Raw genomic sequence first — 17,592 nt, forward strand, 5'->3', positions numbered from 1 at the left:
CTTTTGGTTCCATATGAAGTTTGAAGTGGTTTTTTCCAGTTCTGAGAAGAAGGTCATTGGTAGCTTGATGGGGATAGCGTTAAATCTGTAAATTACTTCGGGCAATATGGCCATTTTCATGATGTTGATTCTTCCCAACCATGAGCATGGAGTGTTTTTCCATCTGTTTGTGTCCTCTCTTATTTAAGTGAAATAAGAGAGGACACAAACAGATGGAAAAACACTCCTTGAAGAGGTCCTTTTAGTTGGTAGGCTATTAATTGCTGCCTCAACTTCAGCCCTTGTTATTGGTCTATTCAGGGTTTCAATTCCTTCCTGGTTTAGTCTTGGGAGAGTGCAAGTGTCCAGGAATTTATCCATTTCTTCCAGATTTACTGGTTTGTGTGCATAGAGGTGTTTGTAGTAATCTCTAATGGTAGTTTGTATTTCCGTGGAATCGGTGGTGATGTCCCCTTTATCATTTTTTATTGCTCTGCTCTTATGGGCATCTCTTGCAGGAGCAATTTGGCTTCAGCTGGGAAATAGAAGAAACAGGATATTCAAAACTTATTACCACTTCTGCTTCCCTGTTGGATTGTAAGTCATGCGTAGCAACATGGCCCAACATGCTCACCTCTGAGTCTGTTTCCATGCTTTACCCTTAACAAAAATAGTTTTAAAGCCAGCAAGATGGAAAAACATACAAAAGCTCCTCGATGTAAGGAAGCTTCACAAGGACATGATCTCATTAACCCTTTCTTCATTTTCCAAAGGGATTTTATTTCCAGAATCGACATAAGACTCATAGTGGGGAAGAGATACACCTGTGTTATTTTGAAACGTGGGAGAAGGACATTTGTGAGAGGGGAGGTGTGTGTGTGTATCCAGCTTGAAGACTGTGGACAGAAAGTAAAAGACCTGCTCTAGGCTGGACTCAAATGCGTCACACACTGGCCCTTGATGTTCCTTTTCATCAAAATCTCCCTTGATTGGCTTGCCCGAGTCCCTACTGCTGACTGGGTGTGGTGAATAATGGACAATCCAATGGAAAAGGCAGTCCCAATCACAGAGCTCTAGAGAAGGGGGTTTGGAAGCTAGAAATGCAGATTTCTGAGTCTTTCTTCTAGAGCTGAGGCTGTAGATGTCCATGAGCCTGGAGAGGCAGGATGTACAGAGAATAAGCTCTGTGCCTGTTCACGGAGAAGCACGCTGTGTTAACACAAAATGAGGAAGGACGCCCAGAAGTCGAACTGAGAACCCACACTCCATGGAATGCTAGGGGGCCTTTCTGTAAACCTATAATATTTTAGGGTAATTATTATAAGAAAAATAGTGTTAGAACAGCCAGTGTTAATTCATCTTTACATTCCCCATGGTAGACTTGTGACTTAAGGTATGCAAGTAGGAAATCTGATGTTTCCTTCACACTTCCACTTTCCAAGTCTTTTTCTTGCACAAAATCACCAAAGAAAATTAGCAATTCTCCTAGACTCTAGACTAGGGAATCTTGGTCAGGGAATTTGTCTGCAATGACTTATGTCCAGTGAATGGTCTTGTGTGGAGAGAAATACCTATGCTGAATTCTTGCCACCAAATGAAAAAATGATATGTGTGAAGATTTCATTAACATTAGGACATAAAAACAAAAAAGAACACAACTAAATGTCCAAGTATAGATAAAGGACTGACTAAAATATTTTTCATGTGAGAAGAGTATGACTCATGACTCTGGGGTAGAATCAAAGTCCATTTTATCTGTGAGAGTTTCAGAGAAATTCATAACAAGGAGCCTTCTGTGTAAAGAGGTTCCTTGATAATAATAAAAATACCACTTAGCCAATACTGACCTACTCGTGATGCTCCGTATACTGATTTAAGCACGTACTCATTTAATCCTCAGAGTACCTCTATGAAATACAAGTGGATGGGAAAGCCAAGGGCTACAGAGGCTGAGTAACTTGCTGAGGGATACCTTCAGTGGCAGGGCTGGAATTTGAAGACAGAGTCTTGTTCTAAAGTCTGCACGATGCACACTGTGCTGTCCCAACAGGTTTCACACTTGTTTTGGTCAAGATCTGTACTCCATAGGATCTTTCTCTCATCGAAAAATGGTGTGTGCGTGTTTATGGCACTAGAAACATGACATCAAGAATGACAATCATTACAGAACTAAAAAGAAAAGTATCTTTCCTTTTTCATGTTCTTTTCCACATTCATATGCATACATAATTATCATAAGATTATAATGACAACATTTTTCTCCTTGCCCTTTTTTTTTTTGAGACAGAGTAAAACTCTGTCTCCCAGGCTGAAGTGCAGTGGGGTAGTCTTGGCTCACTGTAACCTCTGCCTCACTGGTTCAAGCAATTTTCCTGCCTCAGCCTCCCAAAGGAGCTGGGATTACAGGTACCCACCACCACGCCCAGCTACTTTTTGTATTTTTAGTAGAGATGGGGTTTCACCATGTTGACCAGCCTGGTTTGAACTCCTGACTTCAGGCGATCCACCGGCCTCAGCCTCCCAAAGTGTTGGGATTGCAGCTGTGGGTCCTCTCCTTGCCTTTGATACTTGCTGTATTTCAAACAGGTTCATTTTCCTCCATTATCGTCATCACAACCAGTTGTGCTACCTGCAACGTGCTCCCGCAAGTTGATGTCTCCTAACCTATTGAGACAGTCCTCTCTGTTTCCTTTTTTTGTGTAATATCGCAAATAATATGGCAGTGAACATCCCATACATTATTTATTTTCCTTCTTCGATGATGATGATGATGATTTGCGACAGAGTCTCACTCTGGAGCCCAAACTGGAGTGCAGCGGCACAGTCTCGGCTCACTGCAACCTCCGCCTCCGGGGCTCAAGCAACTCTCGTGGCTCAGCCTCTCTACTACTTGGGACTACAGGTGCGCATGACCACGCCCAGCTAATTTTTGTGTATTTTTATTAGAGAAGGGGTTTCACCATGTTTCCCTGGGTAATCTCAAACTCCTGAGCTCAGGTGATCCACCCACCTCAGCCTCTCAAGTGCTGGGATTACAGGCATGAGCCACCACACCCAGATTTTGATTATTTTTTAAAGAAAATTCCTGGAGTAAGATTACTGAACAAAGGATAAGGATTTTTTTTGTTTCTTGTCAGAATAAAGCCACATTACTTTTTTTTTTTTTTGAGACTGAGTCTTGCTCTGTTGCCCAGGCTGGAGTGCAGTGGCACAATCTCAGCTCACTGCTGCAGCTTCTGCCTCCCCAGTTCAAGCAATTCTCCTGCCTCAGCCTCCTGAATAACTACGATTACAGATTACAGGCACCTGCCACCATGCCCTAGAGACAGGATTTTGCCATATTGGCCAGGCTGGTCTTGAACTCCTCAAGTGATCCACCCAACTCGGCCTCCCAAAGTGCTGGGATTACAGGCGTGAGCCACTGCACCCAGTCAAGCATATGGTAATTGGTAATTGTGTGTTTTCATCAGTAACATATCACAAGTATTATTGTATTTTAAGGTTACAATCCTTTTGCAGTTGTATACCCCACTTTCTTAAATTATGTGTATTTAATACCTGACAATTCTTGCTATTATGTAATATCTTGTATTCTCTGTGTTTAGATGTTAGATTGTATATTGCTGAAGAAAAGTACAAACTGAATTATAAATGGACTCTTTGTCTTACCCAAAGAATTTATTTTGAACTTGTAATAACAAATAAATTGTTGCTTAGCAAGAATGTTGGTTGTGACTATTTAGCTCAAGATATCAATAATTTCTGCAGTTCTTGGCAGATTATGGTTAGAAATCTCATATCTCGGCACCATAACAAATAAATATTTTTGCTTTTTTCAACAGTAGGTATCAACGCAGCTAATTTTGTTGCTCCATCATTATGTTAGTTTATTCTTATCCTGAGGAAATTTCAAAAGAAAGCCTGAAACTGAAGACCATTTTGCATGACTCACGTAAAGTTTGTTGAATAATCAAAAGAAACCAGTGAAATCACTCCATGATTAGTTGGCAGTAGATTTTTTCAAGAAACCTGAAGTCATTTTCTTGGTGCATTTGTTTGTCCAGCACTATATTTTTTGCAAGACGGCAGATAAAGGAAGCAACTCGGCCAGGTGCAGTGGCTCATGCTTGTAATCCCAGCACTTTGGGAGGTTGTGGCGGGTGTATGACTTGAGGCTGTGAGTTCGAAACCAGCCTGACCAACACAAATACAAAATTAGCTGGGTGTGGTGGCATGTGCCTGTAATCCCAGCTACTTGGGAGGCTGAGGCAGGAGAATCTCCAGGCTTGAACCTGAGAGATGGAGGTTGCAGTGAGCCGAAATCATGCCATTGCACTCTAGCCTGGGCAACAAGAGTGAAATTCCATCTTATAAATAAATAAATAAATGAAACAGCTCACTATCAAAGTAGACATCAGGTGAAAAAATAGCTTATGTTTATGTATTCATTATGTAAATATCTACTGCACACCTTCACTCTGGTCGTGGCCAGTTATACAAGACAGGCCTGGCCCTGCCCTCATGGGACTTTTGGCCTAGGTTGGAATTGTCAGAGAAACACAAAGCTGGACACTAGTTAAGGAGACGAGACAGAGTCTAATCAGTATTACCGCAGTAAGGAAGAGACCTCAGGAAACCTCAGCTCAGCTCCCCTGAGACAAATGTGGTGTGTGCTCAAGGAAAGGGACTAAAGGAAGGTAAGGGGGTGGCCTATGGGATTAGGCCATCTGGGTTTGTTAATTGACGCTTCCCTGGAGAAGAGAGACAAAAGTCTCCTATCTTTAGGACAGGACATAGTGTCGCTAATTGGATCAAGGCCCCACAAAGTTAGGATCTTACTCTCCCACAGGACCTGGGTGACAAGAGAGCTATCTTACTGAATGCTTTATTCTTTTCTTTCCTTTTCTCTTTTCTTTTCTTCTCTTTTGAGACAGAGTTTCACTTTTTGCCCAGCCCGGAGTGCAGTGGTACAATCTCAGCTCACCCCAACCTCCGCCTCCCGGGTTCAAGAGATTCTCCTGCCTCAGCCTTCCAAGTAGGGGGGTTTCCAGCATGGGCTACCATGCCTGGCTGATTTTTTGTATTTTCAGTAGAAACAGGGTTTCTCCATGTTGGTTAGGCTGGTCTTGAACTCCAGGACCTCAGGTGATCCTGCCGCCTTGGCCTCCCAAAGTGCTGGGATTACAGGTGTGAGCTACAGTGCCCAGCGAATGTTTGCATTTCAAAGAGATGGCTCCCACAAACTTGAGGGGACATTTCTGGGTGGTAGAAGGTTTCTATTTCAAAGGGGCACAGAAAGAATGTATAATTGAAAGTTTTCTAAAGTAAATGCTTAAAGAAAAGTGAGCTCAGAAGCATCAGGTGTTCTCTGAAAGAAACAATAAATTCTTTTGGCAGCACTGAGTTTTCTCAGATAGGCATTTTGAGGAGGCTGGAATTGTCATCCTCGGAGCAGAGCCTGGAACTGACAGGAGCTATGCTAGTGTTTATTCGAGACTTTCCCTTTAGTGGGGTGGATGCAATCACTTGTGCTGCAGGTTGTTCTTCCAAGCCAAGGTAAAGGCCGGCTTGAGAACTCTGAATAGCGTTTGGGCAAGGAGAGTTTTTATCGGGACACAGGCGATTAAAACAAGGCTCATTGTGTCAATAGGTAAGAATGTCGTGCAGGTTGCACACGGCACAGCATGCCTGGCCATGTGCAGTGGTCTCGTGACCACAGCTGCTTCAGCTGTTCAGAAAATTTCTAATCGGTTCTCCTCAGTTGCATCCTGGTCAGTGGATAAGGTCCCTTCTGTCCTACCCCTATCCAAGATCTTTAAGTCCCAGGACTGTTGGAGTCTTTGTGGTCCACAGTGCAGGGAGTTGGGGGCCTCCTACACTGAGCACGGCTGGGCCCCATCTTCCTTCCTGCCTGTCCTTTAGCCCTCCAAGGAGAAGGTCTTTGTTACCCCTCCCCATCTAGGACACCCTCTCTTGCCTGCCACTTCCTCCCGCTGGACACTGAAATTCTCCGTAAGCAGCCGTTGTCTAGCACCCAAGGCTGTGGCTCTTTCTTTCTGCTCTTTGTTTCCTGTTTGTGCTGGACTAGGGGAGGAAACCCATCCTTTGGAAACGGAGAGCAAATTAATGTACATAGGAAACACGTGAATGCATACTTTTAGATGAGCCTCCACCATGTGCACACACAAGGCAGCATTTTAAGGGTTCTGATGATGAAGTTCCGGGAGCTCTGGGAACAGACACCAGGAACACAGCTGCGGGTCTGCCCTGGAGTCAGGAGGATCTTCCGGGAGCCTCTGTCATTTCTGTAAATCGAGGGGTTAGGAAGACAGGGGAGAGGAGTGGGAAATGGAGTGCAATGATAAGGGTTGGCCAAAAGGTTTACCATGCTTTTTTTGTTTTGTTTTTGGTCTTTTATTTTTTCTCTCTTCTTCTCTCTATTGGATCAAACACATTTTGTTTTATAGCTTTCTTTCCTCCCCTCAGTCCCCCACTAGCCTGGAAGTAATGTGTTCTATTTCAATTCTTTAGTGGTTAAATTTCAATTTTTAAGAGGCATAATTAGCGAACACTGAAGCTCATTAATCTCTGTATTGTGCCCTAACACCACAAAAGCCTTACAAAGCCCAGCCTCCCTTCCCCACCTCCCATACTTGGGGCTGCTTTTATTTCCTTCTTTTTGTAACTTCCAAGTCTGGCCATTTCTCATTATTTTTACAGTCAGTTCATATTTAAGTGAATCAAAATATTTGTCAGTTTCATTGCTTCAGATGGCTTCTTAAATCCAACTCACTTCTAAATTCAATATTCTTCGTACTGAAATAATCCTTAGGCTATTTAGAATGGAAAACTCTCTCGGTCTTTGTTACAGCCGAATTAACCCTTATTTTTGAATGACAGACTTGCTGAATATGTAATTCTAGGATAGCTGTTATATTTTCCCTTGGCATTTTGAATATGTTATTGCATTATCTTCCAAAGTCCTTTGCTGCTTTATAAAAAGGTGCTTTTATCTAATTGCCATTACTTTTTAAAATTTTACTTTATTTATTTATTTATTTATTTTTGAGACAGAGTCTCACTCTGTTGCCCAGCCTGGAATGCAGTGGTGCAATCTCAGCTCACTGCAACCTCCGCCTCCTGGGTTCAAGTGATTCTCCTGTCTCAGCCTCCTGAATAGCTGGGACTATAGGCAAAGTGCCACCATGCCTGGCTAATTTTTGTATTTTTAATAGAGATGGGTTTCACCATATTGACCAGACTGGTCTCAAAGTCTTGACTTCAAGTGATCTGCCCTCCTCAGCCCCCAAAGTGCTGGGATTACAGATGTGAGCCACCACGCCCAGTCTAAAATTTTATTTTTAATTGGCGAATAATATTGTACATATTCATGGTGTACAAAGTGATGGATAGTAATGCAGTTAGGGTCATTAGCATATTTGCTATCTCAAACATTTATTCCTTTGTCTTGGGAACAATCAATACCCTCTTTCTATTTAATAGTTATTTGAAACTATGTATCATATTATAGTTACCTATAGTCATCCTCTCATGCTACAGAACCTAGAGCTTATTCATCTTGTCTAGCTGAAGTTTTACATCCTTTAACAAACCTCTCTCTATGCTTCCCTCCCTCTTCCCTTCTCAGCCTCTAGTATCCTCTACTCTACTTTTAGACTCTACGAGATCATCTTTTTTTGGTTTCCAGGTGTGAATGAGAACATGTGCTGCCTAACTTTCTGTTCCTGGCTTATTGCGCTTTAAAAAACATGGAATGCTTCACAGTGCGGCATGTCATCTCCTGCAGGAGCCATGCTTGTCTTCTCTTGCTGTTCCAATTCTGGCAGGTGTGTTGCAGAAATGAATATTGCCATACTTTTGAGATAATCTTTCTTTTCCTCTTGGTAATTAAGCTAGTTGTCTTTTTATGGTCTGCAGATTTACTAAGCTGTAATGAGGAGCTGCTGTGCTGCCTCAATTAGAAATTCGTTGTTTTTTAATCTGGAAACTTCACCATCATCCCTTCAAACATCAATCCTCTCCCATTTTCTTTTTCTGTTTCTGGAATTCCTGTTAATAGATAATGAACATTTTCATTTCTCTTCCCTATGATTAAAACCCTCATATTTTCCAGGTCTTTACCTCTTCGTGTGACATCTGAGTGATTTTCTCAAATCTTTTTTCGAATAGACTAATTCTCTGAAGTCTGCTCTTTCAACCTTCTATTGATTTCTCTATTTCAATGACTAGACGTCTCATATGTAGAATTCCTTTGCTTCTTTTGCAAATCAACTTGGTCTTTTCCACAAGGTCCTGTTACTGTCTTATGACTCCCATATCTTCCTTTACCTCGGAACAATGTAAGGTGACATTCTTATTTTAAGTGTTCTCTTGGGCTGTTTTATTATCCTGAGTTACTGGGGTTAAAGTCTGCTAGTGTTTCATCTGCTGCCTCTCCTGGCAGTTTTCTGTCACTGAGAGTGCCCTGGGTCTGGGCCTGGCAGTATTTCCAGGGGACAGCTCACATTCACCTCTTCTGGGCCTCATGGATTCAGCAATTCAGGGTGCTTTTTGGTGTTAGTTTTTGGCTGGGGAAGAGGGTGTGTGTCTCTTTACTACCCACACAGTGTGAGTCCTGGCTTCATTCTCATTGGTGGTTTAGGTCTGGGATATGCTCCTCGTAGGCCATTCCCATCCCGCTTGTCTTCTTTGGAGCCACCACTTCCCAGGGCTGGTGGGCAGTGCTGTTTCTTTTCCACCAAAGCAACAAGCCAGCCCTCCAAGGTGTCTGACTTCCAGGTGGAACTGGGGGTCTGGATTTGTCTCCCTCCAAGAGCATCAGAAGCCACACCCTCCTGGATGCTGAGGCCCGGGTCTGGCTCTGAAATACTTGTGCCTGCCTCTGGCCTCCATTTTAGCCAAGTCACCCTGGCTTTTAGATTTTGCTTCATTCCTGGCACCTCTTTTGATATTGAACTTGGATATGTGCACAAAGCATTACCTCTTATTTAGCATTTTTATGTACTTGAGGCTGGTAGTGCAGGGTTAGGTGGGAGGCGGACAGCCTTTCATGCCAGCTCAGCTTGCCCTGTGGCGTGAGGCCCCAAATTTTTTTATGAAGTCAGCCTAACAGTGGCATCAGAACGACTGAGCTCTTCACAATCTTGCCCATGATCGCCATCATGGTGAATGGTTTCCAGACAACACCACACATGGCACGCTGGCCCCCTGAAGACCCACACTTCCCTGTCACTCCGGCTGATCAGGGCCAGAGCTGATGACGCCTCCCAGGCAGGTGTCCTCAGCCTGTGACACTCTCCAGGCACCTGGCATCACTCTGCTTCCTGAGCGGATCACTCTGGGGATCCGGTTCTCTGACTTTTTCAGGCCAATGACTATTGTTTTATTTCTCAGGGCTATCTCTGGGTTCCTGTCTTCTCTGTAAAGCACCATCAAATTTGCAAGGGAGCTTCTCTCTCCTGTCTCAAAGAGATTAGAGTTTGCAAAAAGGATCCTCCTCACCCACTTGTTTTCTCTGTGGAAAAAGTTTCAGTTGGAGGATGAGTTTGCAGCCAGGGTAAGGTTTGATGCAGACGTACAGATGTGAAACTGGGAGTGTCAATGTCTTCCCACAAGTCTGCTGGGAAGGAGAAACGACAATTGGTTATTTGAGTGAGAGGAATGGGGAGAAGAGTGGACGTATCTGAATGCTGGCAGGAAGGAGCTGGAACAAAACAAGAGGCAGGCATTCCAGAAGAGTAAAGGAAGCATTAACAGAGCAAGTCACAAGACGGGCCGGGCACTGGCGCTCACCCCGAGATCATCTGCCGTGCCCAGTCCCACAGCGTCTCCACTTAAGGTGAGGTATTGAATATGTCAGAGCAGAACTTTAACCAAAGGAACACAGCCACTGCTCTGAGCTTTGCACTCTTCTCCAAAGCAAAGGTCGAATACAGTTGAGAGAGACTTAAAATCAGCTGCTCTTGATGGTTTTAAGTCAAGAGCTGGGGACAGGCAATTTGCTGGCCTGAGTGGACTCAGCCGTATATGGGGTCTGAGTATGGGGCCTTGCTTCCCATAGAAGGATCCCTGCAGCCTGTCCCATTGCCTAGGTGGGGAGACCTTGCTGACTAAGGACTCTTAACTGGAGGGGTTTCATAGAAGTTGATGTGTCTATTGTCACTGCCCAAAAGGAACTTGTGGAGATAGGTCATTGAAAAGGTGCATTGTGGTGACGCAAGAATGGGGAAACTTTCAGAGCATGAAGCCCTCAGTGGCTCTGGTAGAACATGATTAAGAGGGACTCAGGTCATCCTGAGACAGGATTCGTGCATGCCTGGGCCACTGATAGAAGACTCAAGAAGGGTCAAGTGGAGGCGGGGTAGAGAGAGAGAGAGAGAGAGAGAGAGAGAGAGAGAGCGAGAGAGCATGTGTGTGTGGTGTGGAGGCAGTTAGGTTAAATATCAGTATGAAAAATTCAACCTTTACCATTTTATGTAAATAAAACTGCTTTTGGCTTATTCAGGCAGCTCCCATGGTTTAAGTTCCATCTGACACAACACCTTTCTCCTCTGAATGAATGAACCGATTCTGTATCTAAGTGTGAATACTCCGTGTATGCAGGCACCATGCCGGTACTGGGGATGCCAGGAGAGCTAGGATCCATCATCTCTCTTCTCAGGGAGCTCACAGTCTCATGGGATACTGTCCTCCCACCGGAGGGCATAATTCCCAGGGGTAAAAGACTTTCCAAGGGGGACTCAAGCATGGAGATTCTACAGAATCCTGTCCTCAAAACCTCAACTTATATATACTCTTTTCTAAAATCGACACGCCAGAATAAACCTGTGTTCATAATAACCTTTTGGAAAAGGGGGCATTCCTCCTTGCCTCCCTCAAGTTTTACCTGTGCATTACCCACAGGGCATAAAACATTGAGGATACTGAACAAAGGAAAACCCTTTTTCAAAGTAATAAATCAAGACATCATAAACCCCTCAAGCTTCCTTTCTGTTTCTGCCTTATACAGCTCCATTGAGGATGAAGTGTGGTGTTAGAAGGGGACACTGTCCTGCATGTATGCGATGTTCGGAATTCTGCAGATGTATGGTGTGTGGAGTAATGACGAGTTTCATTTTAATGACTGCCTTTTCCTGTCTACTGTGCAAGGAGTTCTTAAGGGAGACTTATTGGAAAATAAGGCAAGGAGAGCACTGTAAGAAAGACTGAATACTGGAAACAACCCCTCCCCATATTTAAATGTAAGCATTTCTTTACACCTGTCCTCAGCCCTCATCCCTCAGCTAAGAGAACAATCTCTTCAAAGAGATTTTTGCTGCTGATTCTTGTAAACACAGTTGTGATGTTTCCTAAACTGTAAACATTTTCAAGCCTATTAAATGAAATGCCTGAATAAAACTTTCACCCCATCTCTTTCAGATTAGGGTTCTGTCATTAATCAATGTAGTCCACGCCTGGTTTGTCAAATCAGATCATAAGTTCTTTCTTTGCAGTCATTTACCAGCTTATAAAACATTTGGCAATTTTTCCTACTATTAATACAAAACAAAGTTATATACTTGCTGCTAGACTGATAATTTTTAGCAAAATAGTCTTTTCACTTTTTAAAATATATAAACTATGTTGATAGTTATGTCTAACAAGACTATTCGAGTTATTTCTGGTGTTTATACACGAGACTCATTTTACTGTCCCTCAAAACCAAATCATACACACACAATTGCAGAAGGCAGGCCAAGGCCATTATACTGCACTCTTCTTAAGTAACTGGTAATTTTAGCTGCAGATGACATTGCCCCATAGCAAACTAAGTAATGAGAGTGATTTAGTATCTTGTCCATGTAACTTACTTTAAAATGGATAAATACATTAGATTTTCATTATTTTAATCTTACTAGAATGTCTGAGTACTCTAACTTACAAATTGCATCTTTTACTTTCTTTCCAGTTATTTTTCTAATATTCTTTAAAATGTACATTCGTACATTTATTTGGACTTTAAAATGGTTTGAAAAAGAGGACTGGTTTTGCCGTTTATATTATATGGTAGATATTTGCCACAAATAGAATGATTAAATATGTAGCTCTAAGATTATGGCAAAAGTATACTTGAAGCGTGAGCTAAGATTAAATCATTTTATTGCGTTATTCTATCAGTGAAAGGGTAGCAAAATTAGCCATAGGTCAATTTTCTTGCCTTTTCGTGAGTTTAGTCAATGTACTTCTCCGTGAAAGAGTAGCAGATGTAATTATCGATCGCCTGATAAGGCACGGCACATCCTTTTTATATGCCCTCCAGGAAGTGCATGACTCTGGGACTGGGTGACAATTTTGCCCCAAGTGAGGTGTTTTCAAGTTCTTTATGTTCATCACCCTGAAGCAGAACTGACTTGACTGAGTTGTTGACTTGTAAGTCATTAAAGATGATTTCGTGGAAAGTGACTTGTCATAAATGATATGTGCTTATTTTGTTTGCATCAACTGTATGCTACTGATGACTCTGGTAATACTAATTGATCACTCAGGTTGGAAGAAATGATTTAACACTTAGAGCTGGTGATCATAAGAAATGTTTTAAAAATTAAATTTAAATCTTACGTACTTTTATCACAGAAAAGAATGATATAATCAATAAAAAGAGTTTGTATCATAAATAGCTATAGCATTAGGATGAAATTTTGTTGAGACTTAGAATGGGAATATGAGTGTAACGAGAAAAGCAAGTGTAAAGTTTCTCTATGATCAAATCAGTATACATTTTTTTCAGGAAATTAAGCATTTTATCAGGATTTTGGAATTTATTGTATTAGACCTTTATTTTAATTCTTTAAATCTGTTTTCCCTACCTGTGGCAGTTCTAATCTTCTATATTACTGGTATTGTTTACTTGCTTTTTCCCTTTAGTTTTTCTTTGTAATACACATATGGATTTCTATAATTTTTCTAGTTTTTCATATTTTTCTCTAATTTTTCTAGTTATTTTTTATTTTTTCAAATACATGTTTCTGTTTTTATACATGCATGTACATATATGTAAAATTAGAGAAAATAAAGCAAATTAACAAGATTAGAAATGTGAAAGGAGATTATAACTGTCATTGATAGGGAAAACAGCTTTCGAAGGCTGCCATCTAAAGGACGAGAGTGATACATATCATAATAAATAACTTACAAAATAGTACATTCAAATATATATTCAAGTCACTTTTCTGAATAATAGATATGAAAAACTAGACAAACTAGAGTTTCATGTGTGTGTCTGTGTATATGCATCTATCTATCCTTGTCAAAAAATAGCTGTTTAATTTAGATGACAGTGCTCCTTTCCCCTGCCCATTTTTTTTTTCATTATTCTGTGGTGGTGGAGGTGGCGGTGGTGATTGCTGTTATGTCAGTCAGGGTCCAATCAGGAAATTATGGTGAACTTAAGGTGGCTAATCTAAGGAGCATTTGATAAAGGCACTGTTGACCAAGGTGTGGGCAGAGCACAGGAGACAGCAAGGTGGTTGGGCAGGCATGGGCAGGCTCAGGTGGGCATGGGCACTAGCCCAGAAGGAGGAGGAGGAGCCCCCAGAGAGGGGCCATCTCACAGCCCACATTAAGGGAACCATGTGGGAACATGCTCTGACCTTGCACTTCTCCCTCCCCTCAGTCTTCTGTTGTGTTCCCCATTGGCCACGCCCAACTGGGAGGCAGCAGGTGAGGGAGCCCATGAATACCTCTTCCCAGTCAGCCTCCCAGGACCCAGGGCAGGAAGAGCAAAGAGGGACAGAAGGGGCAGGTGTAAGGTAGCCTACACATTTGCGATATTTATTAACTTACTCTCCCTGCTCTCCTTGGGTTTGCTTTGCTCTTTTTATCCTAATTTTAAGAAATGTAAGAACTGAAAAAAAAAAAAAAAAGAAATGTAAGGACTGAATTCTCAGGTTGTGATTTACATTCTTCTCGTTTCATAAGAATAGCAGCTAAACTATACGGTGTTTAGTTACCCATGACTGTATAGGCTCCACTTAGTCAGAATGCACACTGCCCTTGGGACTCCTGCAGAGCCCTTGCTGTGCCCGAGTTAACCCTTTAGCTGCTGCACCTTGCAGGGGTAGGTTGTCCCGAGAGGTGCTGAGAGCAGTGCTGTTTTCCGATCTTCACAGAAGGGTTGCCCTGTCCTAATGGTCAGCATGGCTGACCTAGCCAGTAACGGCTAGACGGCAGTCCTCTGCCATGCCATGGATTCCGCTGTTGCACATACTTCTATTTTTATTCCTTTTGTAGCATTCTCATAGTTCGTTTCTGAGCGGTCTGTAATTGCAATTTCAAATTCCCTTTTAACCAAAGAGATATTTTGGTTCATCGCTAACAGATGGTTGAGGTATTTTCAAACTTCAAAATGGTATTGTTCATACAATATCTATCATAGTTGCTTTGCAGTCAGAAAGTGTTATTCCCACTCTTTCGGCAGTTCCTAATTATCAAGGTTTCAAGGTTTTCTCTGAGGCCCTTGCATAATCAAATTATTGTAAATGGCCCATGGATATTAGAAAACAAAGTCTATTCTTTGATTGTAAGGATCTTGGAAGACATCTGCTTAACTGATATTATTTAAATTAGAGTCTCTGTATACTGTTATGTTTTATCAACTTGATATGTCAAATGCTGAAGGGGTTAGGTCAACTTCCTCTGCCGTGTCTGTACATCCCTCTGTAGCTTTGTTCTGGTCACAGCTGTCCCTCAAGAATGCGAAGGGCCAGTGTGCAGAGACCAGGCAGAGGATTGGGACAGACAGAGACCTCTGTAGTGTCTTCAAACTGACCCCATGGAGGAGAGATTTTGCCCAGTTTATGGAAGTAGTCTCTGACCCTAAGTCAGGAAGAAGACAGAATAAGAAGTCATTTTATATGGTCTTTGTTTATAAGATGAAAGCTGGGTCTGGTGAGATGAAGCAGGTTTTTAATGCGTTAAAGGTTCCCGCTGTGGCAAATGGCAGTCCATCCACCTTAGCCATCAGCACCATTGGGTTTTTCTCTTTCCCGGACTGTGGCAAGCTGAAGACTTTGTCTGGTACTGCTCCCCAGATGCTGTGTCAGCCCTAGGGACAGAAGTCCCCACTAGCACACATCCTGCTTCCTTGTAGCAGTGTGGCAAATGCAGTGTCATTTCTTTTTTTTCTGAGAGTCTCGCTCTGTCACCCAGGCTGGAGTACAGTGGCACGATCTTGGCTCACTGCAACCTCCGCCTCCCAGGTTCAAGTGGCTCTCCTGCCTCAGCCTCCTGAGTAGTTGAGATTACAGGCACCCACCATCATGCTCGGCTAATTTTTGTATTTTTAGTAGAGACGGGGTTTCACCATGTTGCCCAGACTGGCCTCAAACTCCTAGCCTCAAGTGATCTGCCCACCTCAGCTTCCCATATTTCCGGGGCTACAGGCATAAGCCACCACACCCAGCTGCTGTGTAATCTTCAAGCATCCTGGCACCAGCTCTCAAGGGTCCTACAGCTCAGAGTCTGGTCATAGTGGCAGCATTACAATGCTTTCAGACACCATTTGAATAGTCCCTTCTCTGATCACACTCTCCTGTTTGTGTCCCATCCCTAGGCCAGGCACACATTTTAATGACAGCAACTTATTACCATGTACATGATCAAAGTGAGCCCTTTGTCTAATAAAATTTCTTAATACTAGAATCAATGTAAACACTCACTTACCTTTCTCGTCTCTCCATATTCTGCTGCATGGACATGTTATGCTTGAATTCTGACCCTGAACCCACTACTTTCAATTATAATTGAGTCTCAGTTAGCTATGTAAAATACGCTCTAGGTTCCAGCTAAATGAAGTCCCTTTCTGGGAATACAGATAAGAAATAAGAAACATGTTTCTCTCTACTTCAAGCGCATGAATTCTGGTAACTAGGGTAGGGTTGGATTACAGTTGAATGTCTATATTGAATTAATGAGAGATACTGTTGCTGCTTTTCATCTGCAGATGAATTGGGGTACCCTTGAAAGCAGGGAATGTCTTACTCCCTCCAGAATCACGGATTGCAAGGAAGTGAAACCTACTTAGGCTAATTTCAAATGACCACAAAAGGGGGAAGAGGAGAGAAGGAGCAGTGTGGTACGATTACACAGCAGACAGCTTCACTTGCAAAATGATGAGGGGCTTAGGCGGCTCTCCTCTTCTCTTTCTGAACTATGTCCTATTTCTTGGCCATGTCCTTACATAGCTCTTGCGGTGTGGTTGGGATGACTTCACAGAGTTAGCACCTACCACTCATGTCTTTTAGAATCATCAGGAAAGAAACTATTTTTGGTCACTAAGCAGCCAATTAATTGGCTCCTCTCGGTGCCATGTCCATCTCTGTCCCAAGAGCAGTGTTAACTAGCACAAGCCTGACCACTGGTACCCGATCCTTTTGGGGTTGGAGAGTGCAGAATTTCCTGGAAGAAAAGCCTCCCAGGGAGGCTTGCGAGATTCACTCGAGGGAATGAGGGCTGGGCATTAGGAAGACTTTTAGATTCCCCTTTGGAGGAGAGCTGTGTACATGGCCCAACAAAGTCTGTGTCAAAAGGATTTTGAAGCTTTAGAAACAGAATTTTGCAGGTGAAAACTGATAGTTCATCTTGTATTTTTAACTTAAAAAATCAATACCACAATGCGGGGCCATTCAGTCTAAGGTACATTTAGATCACGGGTTGAATTGTTACTCCCGCACAGCAACATGATCCAAGGGAAGGCGAGAGGAGGCAGGAGGCCTCACTGCTTTCTCCATCAGCAGCACTGGGTCACCTTGAGAACCTGCTCGTCTGAACCTCTTAGGGCTCAGGGCATTTCTTTCTAAACAATGGGACAAGACGTATCAGGGATCTGAATAGGCAGTGGTTTAGGATATCATATCTTGGATGCACGTCTTTATCTCAGAAGCAACTGTGTCCTGATAACACATACTGGTGGAGAAGAGAAGGAAGTCAGGGATGGAGTATGGCTGGGCAGAGGGGATGAACCTGGCCACAGCATGCCTGTGACCAGGAGTGTAGATCACAGTGTCTTGGAAGGCACAGCTCGGCTGGATTGGGCAGCATTTATACCTAGGGCGTTTTACCGATGGGCTGATAAAGCCACCATCATCTTCTGGATTGATAGTCCTTGATGAACAAAGCCCAAGAGAAAAGACCATTTCATGGTTTAAGAGATTCATTAGTTTGGAGCAAATCCCCAGCCACAGATGGAAGGTGTACAGAGAAAGTGATATGGCTCTGATGAGTGGACGAACACCAAGGCTCTTGTCTCACGTGATTTAGATAAAATGACACGGACACACGTGGAATGGTTTTAAGGAGTGGAGAGTTTAATGGACAAGAAAGAAGAAGAAAGAAGGAAGCTCCCCTGTACAGAGACAGAGGGAAGGAGGCGCCAAAGCTGAGAGAGGAGTGGTTTAGGATATCACATCTGGGATGCACATCTTTATTTTAGAATAAAGGCTAAAGATGTGCATTCAAGACATATACCAGCCCTGTGTATGAGAAGGCTGGCAGAGGTGGTGTCTGATTTGCATAGGGCTCAGGGGATTGGTCTGAGCAGGCCTGTCATTCAGTGCA

At 42.8% G+C, this 17,592-nt stretch overlaps 1 protein-coding gene and 1 non-coding gene across 34 annotated transcripts in view; one reads left to right on the plus strand and one right to left on the minus strand.

Moving 5' to 3' along the window:
* Positions 1–17,592, plus strand: part of HECW1 (HECT, C2 and WW domain containing E3 ubiquitin protein ligase 1) — a 461,351-nt gene that overhangs the window by 84,008 nt on the left and 359,751 nt on the right. The window lies entirely within an intron of this gene.
* On the minus strand, positions 7,743–7,847 carry LOC118143958 (U6 spliceosomal RNA). Its single transcript, XR_004728436.1, has one exon. It is a non-coding gene; the product is annotated as a U6 spliceosomal RNA (small nuclear RNA).

The sequence above is a fragment of the Callithrix jacchus genome, chromosome 11 (genome assembly GCF_049354715.1).
Source record: "Callithrix jacchus isolate 240 chromosome 11, calJac240_pri, whole genome shotgun sequence".
Classification (NCBI taxonomy): domain Eukaryota; kingdom Metazoa; phylum Chordata; class Mammalia; order Primates; family Cebidae; genus Callithrix; species Callithrix jacchus.